This window comes from Eschrichtius robustus, chromosome 6, assembly GCF_028021215.1.
Source record: "Eschrichtius robustus isolate mEscRob2 chromosome 6, mEscRob2.pri, whole genome shotgun sequence".
In the NCBI taxonomy this organism is placed as follows: Eukaryota; Metazoa; Chordata; class Mammalia; order Artiodactyla; family Eschrichtiidae; genus Eschrichtius; species Eschrichtius robustus.
This window is the reverse complement of record NC_090829.1, coordinates 22,957,629-22,980,587: the sequence shown is the minus strand read 5'-3', so window position 1 is coordinate 22,980,587 and position 22,959 is coordinate 22,957,629. Positions and strand designations below refer to the sequence as shown.

The window sequence follows — 22,959 nt, the reverse complement described above, 5'->3', positions numbered from 1 at the left end:
TTAAATGGTGAGATATCAGTATTCAAGCTTTCAAAACTACCGAAGTACTCCATCTCAATGAAGAAGAGGTGGTGGGAAGCCTTAACACGGAATATATTTGGGTCACATAATATTTCTTCAGGATCCCTCCAGTTTGTTCATTCCCATGTGGGAAATTTCCTACTGAGTCCTGGGGGACAGAGGGGCAGGTATCAAACTCTCCACTTTGCTTCAAAGTCAAATTTTTAAAAAATTTTTATTTATTTTTTTGGCTGTGCCGCACGGCTCGCAGGATCCTAGTTCCTGAGCAGGGATTGAACCTGGGCCCTGGCAGTGAAAGCACCGAGTCCTAACCACTGGACCGCCAGGGAATTCCCTAAAATCATTTTAATGATACAGTCTGCTCAAGCTTCGAGAAGGAGAATGATAACTCCTAATCAGCCCTCCACACAATCAGACTCACACTCTCAGAGGCACCCAGCTCTCCATTTTAATAGAGCGTTCGGTTCCATATTCAGCAGAAGCAGGTGATGTAATAAGGAAGCAGTAACTGCTGAGAATGCACAGCTGCTCAGTGGGTCAGAGTATTCTGAATTGATACCATGCTCCATCACAGCGTCACAGAGACAACAACGATTCTAGAAACTAGATCACAGAAATGGAGCCTGGAGGTCAAATAATGGGGTCAACACAATAAAGCATATCCAGCAAGATCACAAGTGTCCTCGGGGAATCTCAGAGAAGTATTCAATGGAACAATGGCGGTCAAGCCAAGGAAGCAAACCCCGCTCTAGAGACGTTGAGGGGGCTGGTGCAGAGCCGACCCAGTTGGTCTGGAGAGCGGTCTAAGCATCTGGGGGGGGACCCTCCTGGAGAAGAGCTTTTTTTTTTTTTTTAAAGCTATACTTTATTTTTTTATTTTATTTCCTTCTTGGCCACGCCATGAGGCATGCGGGATTTAGTTCCCAGACCAGGGATCCAACCCACGCCCCCTGCAGTGGAAGCAAGGAGTCTTAACCACTGGACTGCCAAGGGAGTCCCGAGCTGCCGGTGCACTTGCCCAGCTCTACCACGCCTCTTCCCCACCATCAACAGACAGCCCCACATTCACAGTGGTTCCCCACCTGGATCCAGACACAAAATGCCAATGCACAGAGATCATTTTTATAGACCTGGGCTCTCAGATATTTACTTGAGTCCACGTACATACTTTCCTTGCACACACATTTCCTTCTCCTCTGTTTTCCACAATCCCTCCTCCCATGTTTTCCATCATTTCTCTTCCACCTCCCCTTTTTCCAGTTTGAAGCCACTGCTGGCAATACCGCAATCTCTGGAAAGAGGCCAGGCATGACAGCACAGATCTCTGAGGCAGCACAGGATTGTGAAAGTCACCTCAAACTAGGATTCAGGAGATGCAGGTGACTGGCAGGGCTGTCAAGCAAGCCCACCGGCCAGTCTGACATACAACCAGAGGCAAAGAAGCTTTTCTGTACTGCGGAAAGGCTACAAAAACTCTGGCCAGACACACAAATGGATGCACGATGGTTTAGACAAAAGAAACTGACTGGGGAAAACTGTTGGGCGGGGATGGGGGGGCGGGGGAGGGAAGAGTATGAAAGGAACTAAGTTCCAGTTGGCTTTTGCCAATTTTACCCCCAAAGAAATTTGATTAAAACTAAATGAAGGTTTCTGGCAGTAGATATCCAAATAGTTTCCCTGCTCACCTGTTTCAGAGTGAAATTATCTGGGGCTGAGGCGAACAGGGAGCAATTACATCAATAAATATGTTGTCTGCATTTAAAAAAAAGTAAAATTCCCCAAACAAACCCAAACCCACTGTAGATAAAAACCCACAATAGACTGTTTAGAAAAATTATGCTTTAGATACACTGATCTAAAAAAAAAAAAAAAAAACATCTAAAGAACAGGCTGTTCTGTAGAACAGCTCGAGTTTCTGCCTGTGCTTTCATTTTAGAAAACAAATGCTCATAGACTCCACAGGGGGAGGAGTTAACACAGGGATTCAAACTCACAGAAAATGGCCACCGGGTTTTAGAAACCTGAACGCAACAAACAGGGGCACTCTGGGGACCTTCTGGGAACACAGGGTACTTACCTTTCACAAGAGTCATTGTCTAGAGACAGATATAACCTCTTTTTCCGACCAGCAACATAAATCATGGCCTCCGAAGTATTTGTTTGCTGAACGCCACAATGACTAATCACCCGACTTTTATTTTCCTCCCTGAGTCAGGAAACCTCATGGGGGGAAAAATAGGTCATTTTTAATGGAAGGTAGCTGCTAGGATTGGATGTAAGACTCCCGTTTAAGCTTCATAAAAGAGAAAAAATTAAAGGCCTCGAAAAGTATTTCCTAAAATAGAGAGACGCGCAAATGATCTTATTGCAAACGCCTATCATTAAGTAGAAAAGAAAGTCTTAACACAGATCATTCGAACATGGTACAAAGCTCCTGAGTGATTTCCTGAAAAAATGTCAAAAAACAAAGATGAATATTAAGAATATTAAATAAACAACAAAACAAGGTAAGAACTCACTTCGTAGTGCATATTCATTTAGAGAAAATAACGTTCTCCCAGGTAATTTCTGAGAGAATATTTCACTCTTTTTCTGTGCAAAAAGTCAACTTGCAGGGTACAGGGGCTAAAGAAACTCCAGAATTGCTAGACCTTGACAGGAAAAACTTTAAAGGTCAGGTTTTTTGTTTTTTTTTTTTTAACCTGATTTAACACAGCACCCGGGGTAGGCCAGTTCTCTAACATCTGAGTAAAACCCCATTCGGGGCTTCATTTCACTGCCACGTCATCACTTTTTCCATGTATCCCAGTGCCTTCTGCTTCCTCAAAGTGGTCCTCCCACCCCTTCCCGTTTTAAAGCAAAGGTGGAACGTGCATTAGTGCAAAGGAAAGGGCAGAACACGCGACAGGAGGAATCTGCAGCAGGCACCCGGGACGCAGCTGTGACTGGCTACTGCCACTCCCATGAGCACCAAGGGCCACCGGAGACCTTGGCACCCCTGCTCTCCGAGTTCGGGTCAAGGACCACAAGACCAGAATAAATAGGTCTACGCAGGGACAGACCAGAATGCCGAGTAGGTTTTGAAAACAGAAAATCCTCACTTTGGTCTAGAAGCGAATCAGCATTCTATCAGAACTAATCAGAAATCTCCATGCTTGCATGAAAAATGCTTATACGTTTGGGGAGACTGATTCTGAACGCCAGTCTCTCTTGCCTGGTAAGATAATAAATTCAGCTTTGTTTTTACTGAATCGCTGCTCTTATTATCTAGTGGTAATCAACCCTGCAAATAATCAGAAGTTGTTCTAACACACGAGCAGGAAAAATAACACAAACAAAACGGGACCTAGAAACAACATCCAACTCACAAAGCAGGAAGTGGCAGCTCCTATCTCTCTCACCTGGCACAGAGCCGGCCTTCAGGGGTTACTGAAATAACCCCAGGATGTCCCTGTAGCATTTGTACAGCCACTGGATTTCTCATGACAACAGGGCACCCTGCGATGAACACGCACATAGGCATGGCCAGCAACATGGGGTGTGCGAGCTGGGTCTTCCTCTTCATACTCCCTAAGAAAATGTTTCATTCCTCTCGAAACTACATTATGGTAGACCTTAGCGATTTTCATTTAAATGAGAGAGGGAAAATGCTTTAAAAAACAGGAGACAGCCTTCTGCCTCTCCCAGATTAAAAAGAAATGTTCTTCATTACCTTAGTTGACAAGAATCCAAGGGCTTCGATGGGACGGAAAGTGTGCACTGTAGTGTCCTTTTAGCAAAGTCTGTGAGAAGCCCAGCAGGCATGATAGGCTGCTCTCCCCAACAGAATAGTTGTAGAGTGCCGGTGCCTCCTTAGGCTTTGCTTACTGACTGCCGCCTCCTGCTCTCCTGATAATCTGCCTTAGGACAGGACCTACCTGTTTCTGCAGACAGCGTACCAGACGGGCAAGGGACACTGGCTTCTGTTCCCAGTTTGCCACTAGCGGTGTGACCCTGAGCAAATCCTATGACTTCCCTGCACTTCCGTTCCCTTATGTGGAATGCGAAGAGGTTGGGCTAGTTTATTTCTAAGGCTCTTCCTAGCCATAAAATTTCAAACCGTGATTCCCTACCTCCCATTTTGTCACCTTTTGATTGATTCCCAGCCAGTAAAAATCCTTATTTCCTCCAAAGCAGACAATCTCTCTCACTCTTAAATTCATGCACTTCCCTCAAAAGCGTATGGGGTAAAGGCAGAACCTGAGGTCTGGCCAGTACTAGTATCCCTTCGAGGACAGTCGGAGGAAGCTCTGCAATCCGGGACCCCTGGCATGCCTCAGACATGGAGTTACCATATGCTCGCTTCAGCACCTCTGCTTAGGGGCCTTTGCCATCATTGAGCCAAACCTTCTCCAGTTACAGCTGAGGAAATCAAGCCAGCAAAGTTACATGCCTTTCTTTCCCAAGGTTGCACAGTGGGTCACAGGAAGAACTGCCAAGCCTCCAGACCGGTCTCGTACACGGTGGTCTTTTGACCTCTCCCCAGACCCCCTCTGCAGGGCTCTGGGCTCCTTCCCTCACCCCCTGTAGACTTCCTCAGGGTCTCAGAGAGGGTAATCAACAAACACTTATTGTGCACCTCCGGGCAATCCCCTAAGGAACTGTTTTAAACTTTCAAAGTGACAGAGCACTCTGGGAACACTCAGCCCCACACAGGGACAGGGATAGCTATAGCAAGACACAAATCTTGATCTTATCAGTGCAGAAATCCATTGGTGTCTTCACTCTAAAAGAAAAGCCTGCAGCAGCACTTGGATGGTAGATAAGAATAGGTGACAAAGATAGGGAGGGCCCATGAGGGTGGAGTCCTGATCTGATACCTGGCACACAGTTCATATTTGTTGAACTAACTCAAGTTTGCACATTACCTTTGTCCATTTGCTTCTTGTCAAAAATTCTGAGGTTACTGTAATACCAGGGACAAGGGTCTCTAAGCCACAATCAGGAACAATGATCTATTTCATACTCTCAGTATGTGGCTGGGGAAACTACGCCGGGTGTGGAGAGAGGAGGCTGGACTTTGGAGCCAGATAAGAGCCCAGGGTGTGAAAATCTCATCTCTACAACATCTGCCGCATTACGGAACCTCTTTGCCTCAATTTCTACCACACCAGGTTATTTGGAGATTGTAATAAGATGGCTGAGATAAGGCACATAAGGTATAGAATGGACTTCATGAAATTCAGTTCTGTCTTCTCTCCTCAAGGGCTATGGGTATAGACGGAGAAACCCTGATTCTAGGCAAGGCTCCAGGACATTGGCATCCTGCTCCAAAAGAAGCAAACCATCAATGGAATGCCAACAGTTATAAAATGACTCAGTATAGTTTTTTAATAAACATATCCCCATTGAGTCATCTGATTTGTAAATTACGTACAAGGAACGTAAAGCGCAATTTACTATACACAAGTCAAATATGTTTTATATTCTCCATACATAGCTTAACACCAAGCATGTATATATGTCTCAATCCTTTCCTGTGAATAAGCAAAGAAGAGAGCTGGGACTAGGAGGTGAAAAAAGGATAAATTATTCTCTCATCTATAAAATGAGGTTGGGAACAACGTGAACTAAAAATTATATGATTCCAAGATGCGGAGAACAAAGGATATATAATGACACAGATGTTTATCAACCAGAAGACACAGAGTCAGATAGACAAATGCATCAAAATATTTTAATGGCGTGATTGTGCACTGTTACTGCCATTAAATATATTATTGGTAACAACATTTAAAGTTACACTGGTTTTGCAAACTCTGGGCATAGCGACAGGGTGTCACCACTTACTCTGCAGGGAAAAGAAGATGATTTGGGGGCTGTATGTCACCCAGTACTGCCGTGGATATACCGCGGATGGCGATAGTGGGGTGCGATAAGACCACCGTTCCTTGACATCTGGGATCCATGTGTTTTTATCTCATTGCAAATATAATCCGTAAACATGAATAACACAAATATAAGAATTTTGAGCACAGGCATATCTCTACGAAATTGAAATCAGCCTATCAAGTCTCAGGTTTACACCCTTCCTCTGCTTCCTAGAAACTGGCATTTGTTAACCTTCATCACAGCAGTGCTTGTTTAAAATGAAGATTCTCAGGGGTCCCACCTGAAATTTACTGAATTCGAATCTCTGTGCTAGGGACCTGGGAACCTACATTTTAATAAATTCCCCAAGGGGATTCTTATCCGTACAAAATTGCTGGTCACTTGAACTCTCACAGGATAGGTTAGCTATCGTGGGAAGTATGTTCTTTCCATGACAAAATTAACACACTAAAATAAATCATAAAGATAAGGCTTTGGGTATAGATGAATATTATGCAAAAATATATATACCTAAAAAAAGTTGTAAGGGGAAGGGAATCAGCATTTATTAATTGCCTACTACGGTATAGATCCTGACCAAATTATATATTACTCAATCTTCAAAATAATCCTATTTGAGTTATGGATGGAAAAAGTTAGGCTAGAGAGTAACTTTTCTGAAGTCACAACCCTGGAAAATGGCCCAGCTAGGTTGTGAAACTAGATTTATCTAACCCCAGCCTTCTCATTCCATTGTACTAAGCTCATATGCCCATGAAAACACACACACACACACACACACACACACACACACTCTCTCTCTCTCTCTCTCTGTCTCATGTCATACAACAGCCATATGGTAAAAGGCAAAATACAAATTTAATTACTGTTAGAAACCTTTGCGTCAACAGAAATGTAGTTTTTAAAGAGCTTTCTATCAACGGATCGTCTTTGGTCGATCTGTTGACAACAGAATAAAGTGGATGACTACCATTAAAACCACATTTAACAGCCTGAATTTTAGTAATCAGAAGTGTGTTTTGGGGCTTGCAAGGATCAAATTTAACAGTGACTCTTAATTTGCACAAGCTACAAATTTTTTGCAAATGAAACCACTTGATATTCATTCTGCAAGGAAAACACCAACAAAGGAAAGGAAAACACCAACAAATGTGTGATCTACCACTTGTCAAACCAATGGCCCTCCTGGGCCTCATCCCGCCTCCTCCTGCGTCTAACACTCCAGGCTCCCTCCTCTGGGAAACACCCTTCTTCTGGCTTCTGGAGCCCTCTTCTCTTGTTTTTCCTCACTCTCTTGCCAGACTTTTCTCTAGGTCCTCCCTAGGTCCTTCTTTTCTCATAAGGCTCCACCCTCAAGCTTTGCCTCCCTATAGTCTCCCACCGGAAAAATCTCTTCTCTCACCTCTCGACTTTTTCTCACAACCCAGTGTCTCCCAAACTAGCCCTGGCCTTCCTCCAGGGTACAAAGTCCCTGATCGTCTGGGGGACATCATACTTCAACACTTCAAACTCAGCCCCTCACCTCCTTCCAAGTATCTTCATGGGTACCGCTGCTTTGGAAACCTCAATGTCAACTTTAGCTATTTCTTCTCTACTCAGATTTCCAATTGAGTAGATTGGAAATCAGATGTCAGATTGTGTCAGTTTTTCCCTTTGCGTCTGTTCCTTTCCTGTTTCACTGCTATCACCCATTTCCGGTCTTCCCTGAGTTCCCCCCAACCCTGTCTTTTCCTTGGTGGACGGTGGTACTTGTCTTAACTGGTCTCCCTGTCTCTGGTTTCTGCCCTGCCTTTCCTTCCGATCTCATAGTAGGTACTCGATAAATATTTGCTGTAACATTTATAGAATTCCTAGAAGTTTGCAAAGCACATTCATACTCAACATCTCCTTTGTTCCATTTGGAGCTTAAGTTTATTACAAGTAGCATTCAAGGCTTACAACCTGATTTCTGTTACTTAATGCAATCATTGGAGCTACCTCTAACTCTGTACCTTGTAAATTAAAGTATCTCTTAAATTGCTTTTCTTCTGAACATTCAGTGTCTTGTGTGGCCTACAAGCTAAAAGAGGAGAGCATTTCAAGTCAAAGAAAGCCCCCTTGCCAAACTGCTTTTTCCTCTGCCGATAGGTTAAGTGGACAAAGAAAAGGCCTCTATGTAAAGGTGACAGTAACAGCAGAATCAAAAAATTAAAAGAAATTCCTTTCTGAAGATTTTAAAAAAGATTTTCCTACTTATCCAGTTGGAATCCTATTTATGGGTTAATCTCCAACATCCTTGCAGCCAATATTCTAGCACGTTAACAGAAAAATTCTAATAGTTGAACGATAATTCCTTGCTAAGAGAATGCGCATGACCATTATCATGACTGTAAAAACATAGTCATATGTTTGGTCTTGAATACCCAAGTAAGTGCCTTGTCGGAGCTCAATAAACATTTGTTGAATGAACAAATAAACAAATGAATTCAGAGAAGCCCTTTACTATTGTTTATAAATTGAAAGCGTATGTATTCACAGGTGGATGGAAATGTATGTCAAATTTGAATAAAATGAAAACTTGCATTGAAGGGCCAGAACTATGATGTATCAACTACTCTGGTCTCTTCCGGATCCGCTCCAACTGACTGCCGGGGAAGCAGGTGAAGGGGAGAGGAGCTAATATCAGGCATTGCCCACCTGACGCCACCTCTCTGGAGTTAAGGTTATAAGCTCCTAGAGGGCAAGCACTTTCCCTTGAACTTCATGGTCCTAGCATTGTGCTTTACATACCGAATGTGCATCCTAAGTGTGGTCTGAGATACAAAGCACTCTATGACCTGCCTGCATTTTCACATTTCAATCCTTCACATCTCTTCTTCCTTATTTCACAGGGGTATTGTGAGGAGTGAGTAAAAACACAGCACTTAAAGCCCTTAACACACTGCCTTGCACTCACACACAAAAGTGCTTGATAAATGGTAGTTGTTATTATCACTATCTGGGGCCCTCTCTATGCCTCAAAGGTGAAGTTTAGTGTTCTGGGCTGTCAATACTCATCTGTGCAAACAGTGTGTGTCCCGGGGGCGGGCTCTTCACGCTTGTATCCTCAGCGCCTAGCACGGTGGTCACCCTGCAGCAGGCCCAGAAGCTGACTGTATGACTGAGCAATCGAGAAGCGAGCTCCAGGCCTGTCCCCACCCAGCCCACTGGGTCTCTCTGAAAAGTCATTTAACCTCTCTGGGCCTCAGTGACGTCGGTGGGTCCTTCCGGCCTGAAGAAGAGACCTACAGAAGCTCCCACGACAGTCACTGGCAGAACTGGAATGAGAAGCCCTTAGTTCCCCCTTCATGTCTCCTTAACAACAGCTCGCCTAAATGTCATTGTCACTTTGTAATCCCCAAACCTGGTGGATCGCTGGCAACAAATCATAAGCTCCTTGGGAGTGGTTCAGTCCCTCAGAAAAAAAATTTCCTATTTCATGTAGAGTACGGAGAGATGCAAATTCAGTTACCTCAGTTAGAACAGAGCAGGCTTAACAGAGTTAGTTTCTCGTGCTCTGGAAGAAATCACTTGGAAATCCTTGGTTCTGAGTCCTCCATCTCCACCACATCGAGATCTAAAACGAAGAAAAAGAGCAGTGTCCCATAACTGGGTGCCAGGACTGAATATATCAGCAACAAAAGTGATTGCAATTAGCCTGTGTACTGAACACCTACTGTAAGTAAAGCACTGGGCAAAGTGATTGACACATGCGACTTCATATAGTCCTCACAGGAGAAATTCCCCCATTTTTACAGCTACGTAAAGAGGCTCTGAAAGGTCACGGAATCTGTTCAAGGTCACAGAGCTAGTTTATGTTAGACCTGGGACTTAAATGCAGGTTCAACTGATTCCAAATCCTGGGTTATTAACCTGTTAGTCAGGGTTTAGAAACTTCTTGACAGTGACCCACCGTTTTTAAAAATCATGTTATATAAACTGAAACCCCAAAGCCTAAAAAACAATGCTTACTCTTATTATGTGCAATGCACTCCGATATTTTCTAGTCTATTCTATTATTTTTTATATTGCATTATATATTCTATATCTTCAAAAAAATCTGGTAGTAACCCACTAAACTAATTTCACAATCTCCTAATGGGTCTCTACTCTTGTTGGAAAAACACTACACTCAGCGATAGTACCTCACCAGAAGTTTCTCTGAAACGGCGGACTTAATCCTCCTATGCTTTTTAACCATGAGAACCTGACCGAGCAGTTGAGCTTCATAATTAGGAGAAAACTCTTTAACCTTTAAAATATGTATAAAGCACCGTAATACGTATCATCCATAATGGATCCTTAGAAGAGATATTCAATTTGGGCCAAAGTCCAGAATGGAATTAGTCACTTACCTATAGCAGAGGAGTTATAAAGTGGCACCGCGGGCAGACTAAAATCTCAGGTGATTTATAATATACCCTGCAAAGAAGTGGCTAACAGCGGGCGGTCGTGTTGTACCAATAGAAGAGACCTAACTACTGCCGAAGTAGGAGGCTGAGATTGCAAGCCCCTGGGGGCAGGGCCCTGCCTTTGCACGTCCCCTTCAATTCCAGGGGCTCTGGTGTTCGACCAAGTAAATGCTCAGGTTCCCGATGGGTCAGGACCGGGGTCCAAGTCGCAGTCCGGGAGAGGGGAGATGCGGCTGTTAGCGCAGTTCCCGAGCCTGCTGGACCGGCGCCCGTCACGTCCCCAGCCCTTGGGTGTGCATCTGTCCCCGGCCCCCCGCCTTCCAGCACAGCCGCGCAGATGGGCCACTCGCTGCGGCGTAACGTGCCCGACCCTGCGGCTGGACCCCCTCCCCCAGGGCGCGGGCCCGGGCGTCCCGGCACCTGCGGGCGCCGGGTCGCCGTAGCAGCTCGGCTCTCCGACGTCCGCGGAGCTCCCAGCCCCGCGCCAGCGTTTCCCGGCCGGGTTTCGAGGCTCCCTCCTGGGAGAAGAGGGGTCGGGTCGGCCGCGTCTCGCCCACCCGTCCCGCGTACGGCCCCTGCGGTGGCACTTACAGGGCTCGGCCGCTGCCCCGCGAGCGCGTTCCCCGGGGGTCCATGGCGCTTCCGGACCCGCGAGTCAGGCCGCGGCGTCTCGCAGCACCGCCCAGAAAATGGACGCCGGCGGCTCGGCTCGGCCGGCCAGGCCCGCCCCCGGCGCGGGGTTGGGGACGCAGCCTGGCCGGGAAGAGGGCTCCCCGGCCTTAGCCGCGGGCCGGATGTCGGAGCATCAACGCGCCCAGGACCCGGCCTCGGGAGGACACGGCGGGGCCGCGGCGGAGGGACGCCCCACGGCCCCGCGAGGCCTCAGACCCAACCTGGGTGCGACTGGGGGCGGGGTGGGGGGAACCCACGACGGCCCCAGACGCCAGGAAGGGAGCAGCGGCCTCCGCCTCCCTCTCATCGGGGGAGAACACAATTCAGAAGCTGCCGCGAGGGCAGCCGAGTTAGGGCGTCTACGGCCACAGAGCCTAGCCACTATCAGAACCAGGCCTGGGTCCGCAGAGGGGCCCCTGGATTCTGCACCCAGATCCCAGAGAACATCCAACCCTTGCACGTTTAAAAGAGGCAGGCTTCAGGGACGTCAACTGCAGTTTTAATTTAAATTCTCGGGAATCGAGTGTCACCTGCGCTTTCCCACGGCTGACAGGAGAGGCCTAGATTGATTTTCCTAACGTGCTATAAAAGCTAGTTCACGCAAAAGACCCGGGCCTCTTCCTTAAATAAAGCGCACTGACTGCCTGCTAGGATCTCTCGTCCAAGATTCAGGGACTGCTCATTGAGAAAGTATTTACTGAGGCCTGCCACAAACTCGCCTTGCGGAGGAGCTAACAGTCTAGTGCTCGAATGTGCAGGTTCTGTTTGCTTGTTTTCTACAAAACCATCCATGTTCCCTGCGTTTTGGTAGTATGAGTCTTATTTTAAAATTTTCTTTTGAAAAGATTCATTCCCAGGTTACAATTTATAAAGGATAAGAAGTAGCTTCTTTGCACGCCTTACATCCTGTTTTTAGCTTGGAATACAGTGTACACAATTCTGCATCCTAGTTCCTGATCACGTTTTAAGATTGTGATCATTCTGATGAATAAAGGAGATTCCAATATTGTATACAAAGCGGTTAAAACATTTTAATAATCACAGAGAAATATACTGACTTAAAGTCAAATTAAAGCATCATGTAATTTAAAAATAAAGACAGGGTTTTGAAGGTTGATAGATTGGGCAACCTGCACACACATGTACACGAGCCCGTCGCAGTCTCCTCAAAGCCAAGTGCCCTTTATTCTTTCTCCGTGGGCCACGTTCAGAAAGAGCTATTCCACTAAACTGCATTTATTAACTAATGATTCATCTTCGTACTTAAAAAAAACCAACAATCCTGCAATGTTTTTGTATACGTAATTGCCAATCAGAGCTACAAAACCTGAGCGAACACGTTGTTAATCATGGATTCCAAACTAAGGAAATCTGTGGTCTGATTGCAAGTTTATGTGTTTCCACTGAGGCTTTTGGGAAAACTAAGGCATGGGGATTAGGAACTTCTAGCTGGGAAGTGCCAGTATGAGGTGCTGTTCTCTGTGCTGCCCAGCGATTGGAAGGTGGGAGGTGGTAGAGTGAGGCAATTTGGCCTTTGGATTCTGCCTGCCTGGGTTTAAAGCCCAGCTTTGTCAATTACAAGGCTACTCACTGTGTGACTTTAGGCAAGTTACTTAACCTCCCTGAGCCTTGGCTTGCTCATCTGTAAAATGGGGCTGATTTTCATATTACGCTTATCTCGTAGGGCTTTTTGACAGTTAGATGGGATAACACGCGTGAAGCATCTGCATACAGCTGTCGGTGCTTGAGGTCAAGTATTCAGAGTTCTAAGTTCCTACCATCCAAGCAGTAAGAATCGTAGTTCCCGTATGTAAAGCAACTTTTATACCATGGAAATTTTCCATGGGTAGGCTGCCAGGGTCACATGGTGAGTGACATAAAGGGATTTTAAATATAGGTCTGACTTCACAGTCCACTTTCTGTGCTGCTAACATGTTCCAGGTGGTACCTTGGTCAGATGCTGTCAACAGCTTGTTAAGGGTGAAATCGGCTCTGGCTTTCCTAAGAGGCTTAGCAAGTGAATGGCTCCTTACATCCACTTGGGAATTCATAAACAGTGGCATTTCTTTCTCACTAGGGCCAAATGTTTCTCCAAAAGCGAGTAGATTTCCCCTAAATTGTTATTAATAACTAAAATATCACGGCAACAGTTTTAAACACCACAGCCTAAAACTTACATAATCAGACTGTCCTTCAAAATTTTCCACCCTTCCTCATAACCGGTCACAGATTCTCTCTCTTAATCATTCTTCTTAGTATGGGGAATTATCTGGAAATTTCCAAGAACGTCCCAACTTGTCATAATTTTATTCTTTTCTGTAAAAATTTATTCCTTTCAAAACAACTAAATGTGATATATTTTCATATCCTTATAATATTTTTCATTTCAGTGCATTTGCAAATAAGAAAAAAATATCCTAAGACTTTTAAGATTCTCTCCTCTCTTAAATTTCTACTAGTTCTTCAACATCTCCCCAGCATGGCTCCTGATCCTTTTCTAGCGGCCTTTTCTAGGAAGCTGTCCTTGATTTGTACCTCATTTCATTTAATCGCCACATGATTTCTGTTATGTTACAACTGCCTGTTTCAGCTTTCTGATTGAAGACTCTTGGCCAATTGATTTAGTGCCCCCCTTCTTTCTCTTTTTTAAGGTTTCAATGTTATCATTATATAGAAAACAATCTAAGGTGTGTCCCTTTGAAACCCACTTGCTTCCTTTGTTTCCCACCATGGGTTAGGAATCTGTAACTCATTCCGCCTCGCATTCTTCACACACTATTAATTTAATTTATTGTTTTACTTCTCTCTTCCCCTCATCCTGGGTACTCACTCACCAAGTTCTGTCGCTTGGCTTCCTCTTATATGGCTGCTTCTCTCTTTCCCTTTAAGCATTTTAAGAAAGTCCCTGTCCAAATCATCTTCTCTGATCTCCACCACATTCCTGAAAAGCCTCCTGTGATGTCGTGTTGAGAAGTCTACCAAGGGCCTTGCAGAGGCAGTGGGTAGAATGCGGGTGGCAGCTTCCCGCCCCTGGGAGCCAGGCAGGAAGTAGTAGGAACTGGGGTCTACAGGATCATTCATGTCCCACCTAAATGGGGAATGGGGTTGTCACTACCCAGCCCCAGACCAATTGTTGCCAGGTGGGAATGCCAGATCTGCAGAATTTTCCAATGAAGCCCAAATCAGGATTTTTATATAAAATATATTCTGTATCTTGATCAGGTCTCTAGCTGTAATGACCAATTTACAGAAAGTCTCTGAGACACAGGAACATGTAAAGCAGTTGGGGGGTGGTGGTGGGATGAACTGGGAGATTGAGATTGACATATATACACTAATATGTATAAAATAGATAACTAATAAGAACCTGCTGTATAAAAAATAAATAAAATTAAATTTAAAAACAAAAAAACAGCACCAAGGAATGTCATCTGAAATTTCCGATTTGAGGAAACTCTATGAGTCAAATTGTTTCTTCAACAAAATTTTTATGACAATAGCAAGGATGAAAGAAAGAGGGGGACAGAAACCTATAGATGAAGTGAAATTTAAGGGAATATTAATTGCATTGTATGGACCTTATTTGGAATTGTGCTTTGAACAAGTTTTTTTTTTTTTTTTTTTTCAAATGACCTAACTGGACAAATCTGAATGCTGACTATGATATTTGAAGTTATTAAAGAATTCTTGTTATTTGTTGGTGTGATAATGATGCTGTGGTTCTTTTTCTTTTTCTTCCTTTTTTTTTTTTTTTTTAATATAAGCAAGTGTGTACATGTCAATCCCAAACTCCGTAACTCTCCCTACCCCAACCCTTCCTCCCTGGTAACCGTAAGTTCTGAGTCTGTTTCTGTTTTGTAAATAAGTTCATTTGTAAAGCGATATCACGTGGTTATTTTTCTTTCTTACTAATCGACATTTTTTTTAATGTATTTTTTTTAGGATTCCATATTTTTAAAACTTTTTATTTAGAACTATTTCAAAGTTATAGAAGAGTTGCAAGAATAGTACCAAAAACTTATATACACTCCAATCATATCTTTTTAGCTATTTTTTTTTCTTGAATCATTTGTAAGTTGCAAACATTCTCTTCCACACCTAAATTCTTTAGCATTTATTTCCTCAAAAAAAAAAAAAAAGCGTCTTCTCTTAGTATCCTTGTCTTTTAGAGAATCATACTAAAATATTTAGCAATAAAGCGATATGATCTGGGATTTGCTTTAAAATAATACAGGAGAGGATTTACATGAAACAAGATTGGCCAGCCATTGAGAATGGTTGAAGCTGGGTGAGGACTGTACAGGGGTTCATTAAACTAGTTTTTTCATATTGTACGCGTGTTTAAGATTTTCATAATAAAGTTTTAAAAGATTATGTTAATGAAAGACTTTACAATGATATAAAATGCTTATGATATGATATTAAGTAAATAAAAAGAAGATACAAAATTGTCTGTATTATCTCAACTATTAAAAAAATCGCCAGGCATAGATAAAGGACTGAAGGAATGCACGCCAAAATGTTAACATTCCAAATTATTTCAAAGTAGATATATACTACTTTTATAATTAGAAGTAAAAAATACAATTCAAAAAATAGAAAACAAAGTTGGCAATGGATTCAATTAAAATTCTTGTTAGAAGTCAAAGTAAATATATGGGTTGGACTGACCAATGGTCCCCCGGTTTGCAGCTTTTGACTTAGAAAATGGGTCCACAAACTACGTCCGTCCTACAGGCCAATTTCGCCTGCCACCTGTTTTTGTACAACCTTCAAGCTGAGGATGGTTTTGACATCTTTAAATGACTGAAAAAAAAATTCAATAGTAAAATAATATATCATGACATGAAAATTACATGAAATTCAAATTTCATTGTCCATAAGTGAAATTTTATTGGGACACAGGCACAGCCAATCATTTCTGTATCTATGGCACTATGTGTGTATATATATATAAAATATATATAATTATTATTATACTTCGTATTATATATTAGTATGTTTTTAATTTCATCAATAAAGAGTTCATAGAAATTTGTTTTCTTTGTTGTTATATAAATACCTACATATCATCCTCAGTTTTGCCTTGATCCACAGAGCCTAAAATATTTACTATCTGGCCCTTTACGGAAAAAGTCTGCCAACCTCTGGCTTAGAACTGGGCTTCCCATGTGACCTAAAAGCAGCTTGGTTTAGCAGAAAGTGCACTGGACTGGGAGTTAGGCGTGGCCACTTAACTCTCTGAGTGACCTGGAGAAATCACAACTTCTCCGGGCCACAGTTCCCTCAATGACAGAATAAAGTAAGTCTAAGTTTCACACAGCAACTGAAGTCTGTGCTTCACGTTCCCGTAAGGGCTAAGCAAGAAGTACAGGATGATGGCAGCATTACGTGCTGGTGTGCCAGCAGGGGCGGTGCTCCTGGAGACCAAGGAATTCAAACAATCAGAATATCCACTGGGGATGGTTTACCGGGCACTCAGACCAGGGCCTGGAAAGGTGGGTGAAGAGCAAGGAAGACAGGCTTTGGGGGCTCCAAAAGCAGAGCAGCACACCTGTGAGGGCAACATGACTTCGGGCAAAAGAGTTTCTAAAGTCTGCTGCTTAAAATGGGTATTTTGGGTCTATCTCCAGGCTGAGCTTTGTGGAAAACCAAAAGCATTTGGTCACAACCCATGTAAAAATCTGCTCATTTAAAGTTTAATCCAGATCTAGTCAAGTGACGGCAGCAGGGCTGGGGGGTGGTCTCTGGCATCCTCAGCATGTAGAATAGGAGGCTTGGGATAGAGACTTCATAAGTTTCTGGGATAAATCACCCTTAAGGATGCCAATCTGCGGGCTTTTCATAACAGTCAACGTGGGACAGTTAAGCCCTAAGGCCAACATTGCGGCCGAAGCCAGACAGAACATGAGAGCACCCAGTCCTTACACAGCAGGCCCGCAGCCTGCATCTCAGGGGCTCTCCCAGCCTCCTTTTACTCGTTGCAACCCCTCCCACTCTTTTTCCCTTGTACCCCACGCCCCCAGCTTCAGGGTGCAGCACAGCAGCCTGCTTTCTGACTGCCTGCTTTGTTCCCTCTGTCTGATTTTCCGCACACCCCTCCCCGCCTCCTTGCTGCCCTCTCCCCACTTTGCCTCCTAGATGGCCCTTCCACAGTGTTTCCCCAATATCCTGCATTTTCTGATCTTTCAGTGATGCCCCTCTCTCTCCCTACTAAAGGTCCCCTGCTTCCCTTCCACAGCTCAAGAAACAAGAGAAAAGGGGAAAAAATTACAAGGGCACTGCCCTTCTGGGATTTAACCACATTCTCAGCTGGTGGCTTTTGTTTTCTCGTCTCACTGACTTGTAAGGCCCTCGGGGCAGGGACTCTACGTCATGCTCGGTGCTAGGGAAGATGGGCAGGACTGTGAAGCCTTAATTAGAGTAAGGCCTCAGACAGGGTAGAAGATTTGAGCAGGCAAAAAAAAAAAAAAAAAAAAGGAATTTCAAAATATCTATTTGGCAGCAATGACCACGGGGTAAGGAAGAGGTTTGTTTAATCATATAAAAAGAATCATGAAAGTCTTCACAGCATTTTATGAACGCAGAAAAAATATTTATAGTGGCATTTTAAAAACAAAACCGAACCAGAAAACAAACTTCCTCCACAGGCCAAATATAGTGACAGTAGACACAAATGCTAGTCTCGAACCCTGAACAGGAATAGCTGCAGAAGCAAGAAAGTCATTAAAGGAAAAGATGCAAAATGAATTACAAGATCAAAAGAGCCATTTTCTGGTCAATGAGATGTTTGGGCCATGGCGGTGCCATGCTGGGATCACCTAACAAAGACAAGGGCTTTGGCAATTGGTCTTTGATTTACCTGCTTCCCACAGAAGCAGAACGGCCAGCAGGGAGACCCCCACTGTCTGTCAGGGAAGGTAAAAAAGCAGAAGCATCTTGCCTGCATCACGAATTCAAATTTTTGCATTCAAGGCCTTCTCAACTTAACATCTGCTCATGAATGCGAAAGAGTGGCAGCCGTTATGGAGGTCACCTGCTAGGGCAGGCAGACCAGCTTGGAGAAGGGCAGCCAGACACACGGTGGCTTATTAGGAACCAAGACATTTTGGGAAGGTGATTGAGGATGAGACACAGAGTCCCAGGGAAGAACCATCTTCTCCATTGGTTGAGATGACCCCAAACTGAAGGCTAGCCTTCAGGAAACAGTATAAAAGGCCACTAAGAGAACAGCATGCCATTCATTTCTTTCTGGAACAGAGAGGATATACAATTGTACCTGTCCATACAACCCCCTAGCCTTGTGAAAGTGGACGTGAGCTTCACAGGGAATTTCGTGTCACATTTCCATTCTGCCTGGGTTGTAGTGGTGCCTGTCACACAGTAGATGCTCAACAAATATCTGAAGAAGTGAACTGAACAGTTGAAGCCCCTCCCCACTGATGGGCAATATTCTACTACAGAGAACTAGAACATTCTTCATGCAGTGGAATGTTTTGTGGCTAGTCAAAACCAAACAAAGTGTAAGGAGTCAGCCAGGCCACTTCTAACTTGTGATAAGCAAAGCCCACCAAATTGTGAATCAGTGTTAGAAGGTGCTTCTGAAACATTGAGAAGACTTTGAAGGGTCGTATAGTTTCTAAGGTGTAGAGCAAACCTATCCCTTTGTTCTTGGAGCTTCATTAGCAGACGAACCTAAAAGGCATGAAAGAGTTCTGGTTCTGAAGAATTTCCTTAGTATTATTTGTTCAAATAGAGAAAGAACACTCCAAGCAGTGAGGTCTTTAGAAAGCCACCAGCAGACAGAGTTCTGCAGAAACTGAAGTGTTTGAGGTGTCAGAGGCCAAAGACAATTTACTGGCAAGATGGGACAGACCCTTCCACCTCCTGCCTTTGAAAAAAAAAATTAAAGGAAGTGGCTCTCTCAATGTTTTGCCATGAATTGAAGTTCTGGAGTTCTTAAGAAAAATGAAGCAACAGGCTTCCCAGAAATTTCCTTGCTCGGGGATTCCTTTCTTCTGTGGATTTCTTGGGTTAGCACTGAATCTGTGCCCAAATTTCAATACCACCTAGGACTGCAAAGTCCAGAACTTCACTGCACCTTCTGAGACCGTGTTGCGGTGGGTCTGGGTCAAAGGAAGTGACTCTGCTGGCACTGAGTCCTGGGAATTTGACTAAAACCAGCCATGCGGGCCTGGCCCACCGTCTTGCTTCGCGGGCAGCTTACCTAAGTCAGGCTCAATGCACCAAGTCCTCAGAGCTGGCTCTCATATAATGGCAGTTACTCGTAGAAAGGAGTTTGTGGTCTGAGCATGAACACCCCTCTTCCTGGTAACACTCTCCATCAGCCCTCCACCTGTCTGGATCCATCTCACCATTCAGGTCTCCACCTAAATACCACTCCTCCGGAAGGCTTTCCCTGGCCAACCATTCTAAAGTGGCTCTCCGCCTCCCAACAACACACCCTTGTTTTTTTTAATTTTGTCTTCTCTTTCTCCTTTGCACTTGTCTTCTCCAATTAATTGTTTACATATTTATTTTTGTGCCCCTGGCCCCTACCACTCCACCACACTAGGCGTGGGTCTATGAGAGGCAGGCCCTGGTCTCTCTTGCTCATGACTGTATTTCTAGCCTCTGGAATATGCCTGGTATGTAGTACGTACTCAATATATTTGTTGAATGTTTAATTACCAAGAAAGCCATTAAGAACAGCATTTCCCTTGGAAGGGAGCTGCTAGAATGAACCATATGGTACCAAGGAACTCAAAGGCTTAGCGTATTAAAGAGAAGATCGTCTTTCTAGATCCATCTCCCCATATCAACCAGCCCTAAGACGTGGTCTGGGTACCCATTTCCTCTATGGGGGATCCATGGAAATTGCTGAGGTAGATCAACATCCCTCTAGTAGCAAGAGATGCCATCTTGGTAATCTCACTGAGTTAAGGTTTGGAAAAACAATTCCTATTCTCCGAAAAGAGTTGAGAATTTTAGACTACAAATCATTCAGGCAGAAAACCACAGATTTGCCCATTTTGTTTTGGTGAGAACAAGGCAGTTGTTTGCACATTCTTCCTGTCGCACCTGCTCTGGCCTGCCCAGTGTAAACACCTTAGCCAAAAAGTATAAATGGGTTAAGCACTGCCTTTTCAACAGTGAGAAGGGATAAGTGCCATCCTCTACAATCGGCAGGAAATCCAATGATAATTGTAAGTGGGTAAGTTTAGAAAAGCTTTGTGCCTGGTGAAATATGAAGGCAAAGCATTAAGGCGAAATACAACAAAGTAATAAATAATAATTATTCTTCCACTCACTGGTCTATTAATTACAATGACAGTGGTACAGTATACTTCCCAACAGTCTTATTTGGCTTTCAAGCTCCTTGACTTGTGTTTAAAATTCTTTTAGGAGATACCAAGAGCAACATAAATGAATAATGCCACAAAAAATCATGAGGTATGAAAATCTACAAGGTAACACAACCATGCTTGAGTTAAAAACAAAAGGATCAACATTTTACAGAGAAGAAATACACTGTTGAATCTCTCAGGCATTCAATTGTAGGGTAAAACAATTCCATTGAATCCATCTAATCTTGTGATTAAGATTCAAACGGGTTCAAAATGATTAATTTGTACCGGCCTATCAAAATAGAAGACATTGAGTTGTAATCCTTCCGAACAGCAATAGTGTTTTAATTACAAATGCTGGGCTCATTATTTGCTCAAGAACTAATGACAATTAGCTTGATCCTACTGCAACTGTTAATGCTACTGATACTAAAATAAACAGGCAATGCTGAATCAGGGTTCCGACATTTCCCTTCAGTTTACGATCCTCTGATTGCTGCTATATGCAAAATGTACTTAGTCTTTTTAAGTCACAGGCAAGAAGGAAAATGGCTCCCAAACAGCAAAAAAAAAGGTATTGCAGGAAGGATATTTCATGGCAAGCCCAGAGAACAAAATCACTGTGAGATGAATCATGTTCTAATATAATTGAACCAGAGAAAAAACTCCAAGCAAAATATTTAAGTTGGCCTCAAAACAACAATACCACCACAACAACAAATCTTTAGTCCATTAGAGGTTTGATTTTATAGACAGTGCTTTGGAATATTAGGCAAACTGCTAAGATAAAGCAACTATTTACACAGATGGTTGTGCAGCTCAATGTTCTACACACTGGAGCAAACCTCAGGGAGGTTTTGGGTTTGGCAGCGTCTCCCTCCTAACACACCTACAAAGATGGTTGCACAGAGGCTCCATGTGCACTTATAGTTGGGGCTGGGGTGGGCTTGGGTTTGGGTCCTTCTCTACTGAGAGCTCGGCAGTTACCAATGGAGGGATCAGGCAAAACAAAAGCATAAGCATTTTCTGATTCTCAGAATTTCTGAGATACCTATTGTTTCAGTGGCGCTGGTGAACTCGTGATAATGAAACTACACCTTTGCACACAAGCCTTGACCAGCATTCTGGAGCACATGACAAAGAAAACCTTAATTTTGAAAGTGCTGAACACAAAGGGGAAAAGAAAAAGCTCTTACTGTGCAAGGTTTCTATGTATAGAAATATGGCTTAATTTTTAAGGCTGGAAGCCCGCATGTATAAATGTCTAAAACCAGTTCAGACTCTACATGAGAGGAAAAAGAACTGCAAAATTTTCATGAAACATTTTTTTTTAAAGACTATCTTTTGCATATCTGTTACTGCATTTTAAAATAAGATGTGGTTACTAAAGAAACAGGTTCTGGCCCAGTGTTAATTTGAAACTAAAATATATTTGAGAAGTTAAGCTCAAAGGAAAGAACCCATGAATTTATTTTGAAAAGTGCCAGAATTTGGTGCTTACAGAACCACAGCTGTATGGTTTGCAATGAACCATTCTAGGGACTCTGTTTCATTCAGTGAGGCTATTTTTCTTCTAACAGAGCCACCTATATTTAATATTTCCCCCTTTAAAATTGGAATTCCTCATCTCCCCAAATAATAGATATACAAATAATGCATTTATTCTTGTACATTATCTAAAATTGATTTTGGAAGCCTCTAAGTTTTTATTTTCATCTTTCATATAACACGTTTAAAGACCGCTTCTTAAAATTTAAATATTTTAAATGTTTCTTATTAAGCTTATTTGCGCTGTTCAAAATTATCTCCAGAAACCCATTTATTTTTAGTTTCAAGCTAAAATGGAGCTGAATCCACAGACTTTTCAAAAAATTCTTTTGTGGTCTAATGGCGCCACACCTATCATATATATGATTTTTTAGGAGGAATCACCTCACTTTTATAGCAGAATCATTTTATAAGTTTATAAAAGCTATATATTTGTATAGTATCTGAATAGTAAAGGCCATCCAACTGAATACCCTCCCCTCCCAATTACAACTGTCTTATTTAATTTGTTTTAAAAGTCATATTTTAATCTATTTAATGTTCTTGCTACATGGCTCAAAAAAAATCTATAAAACATGCAAATTTCAACCTACCTGTATGTATCACTTAATGCAGTGCTAGCATCACAAGACATTCAGCCATTTTTATGTAAAGCGATGGAGACCAACTGATTTCTCCGTCTTCTTGCTCTCAAGTTTTAGATGCAATTGTCACACACACACAAAACCATACGCAGAACAGCTTGAATGTACTGTGATCACGAGAACTGAATTTATCAACAGGAAAACAGGTTTGAAAAAAGAAGTTTCTCATCCAAGGTTTCTCTGAGGCTGCAACCAAGGAAGTAGCGTGTTGAATTTTTTTCCCTTCCTCCTCTGAGAGTTCAAAGCCTGGAGCTGACCACTGCAAAGGCCACTGTCACATCTGCTGAAAATCAAACCACTGATACCAGCACTGAAAATACAAATTTGAGAACCAAGTTGTTTGTACACCATGGAGTGCATAAGAGTTAAAAATAGATTCCACCTTGCCTCCTACCCGCATAATAAACATGTAAGTTTCAAGTGTTT

At 43.1% G+C, this 22,959-nt stretch overlaps 1 protein-coding gene across 1 annotated transcript in view; it reads right to left on the bottom strand.

Moving 5' to 3' along the window:
• The window catches only part of ZBTB38 (zinc finger and BTB domain containing 38), a 43,515-nt gene extending 32,287 nt beyond the window's left edge, over window positions 1-11,228 (bottom strand). Inside the window, exons 1-2 of the mRNA XM_068546011.1 lie at window positions 10,914-11,228; window positions 9,383-9,487 (exon numbers count right to left, since the gene is read on the bottom strand). The gene's annotated coding sequence lies outside the window, so the exon portion shown is untranslated. The remainder of the gene's footprint in view (window positions 1-9,382; window positions 9,488-10,913) is intronic.
• Window positions 11,229-22,959: the final 11,731 nt, after the last annotated feature.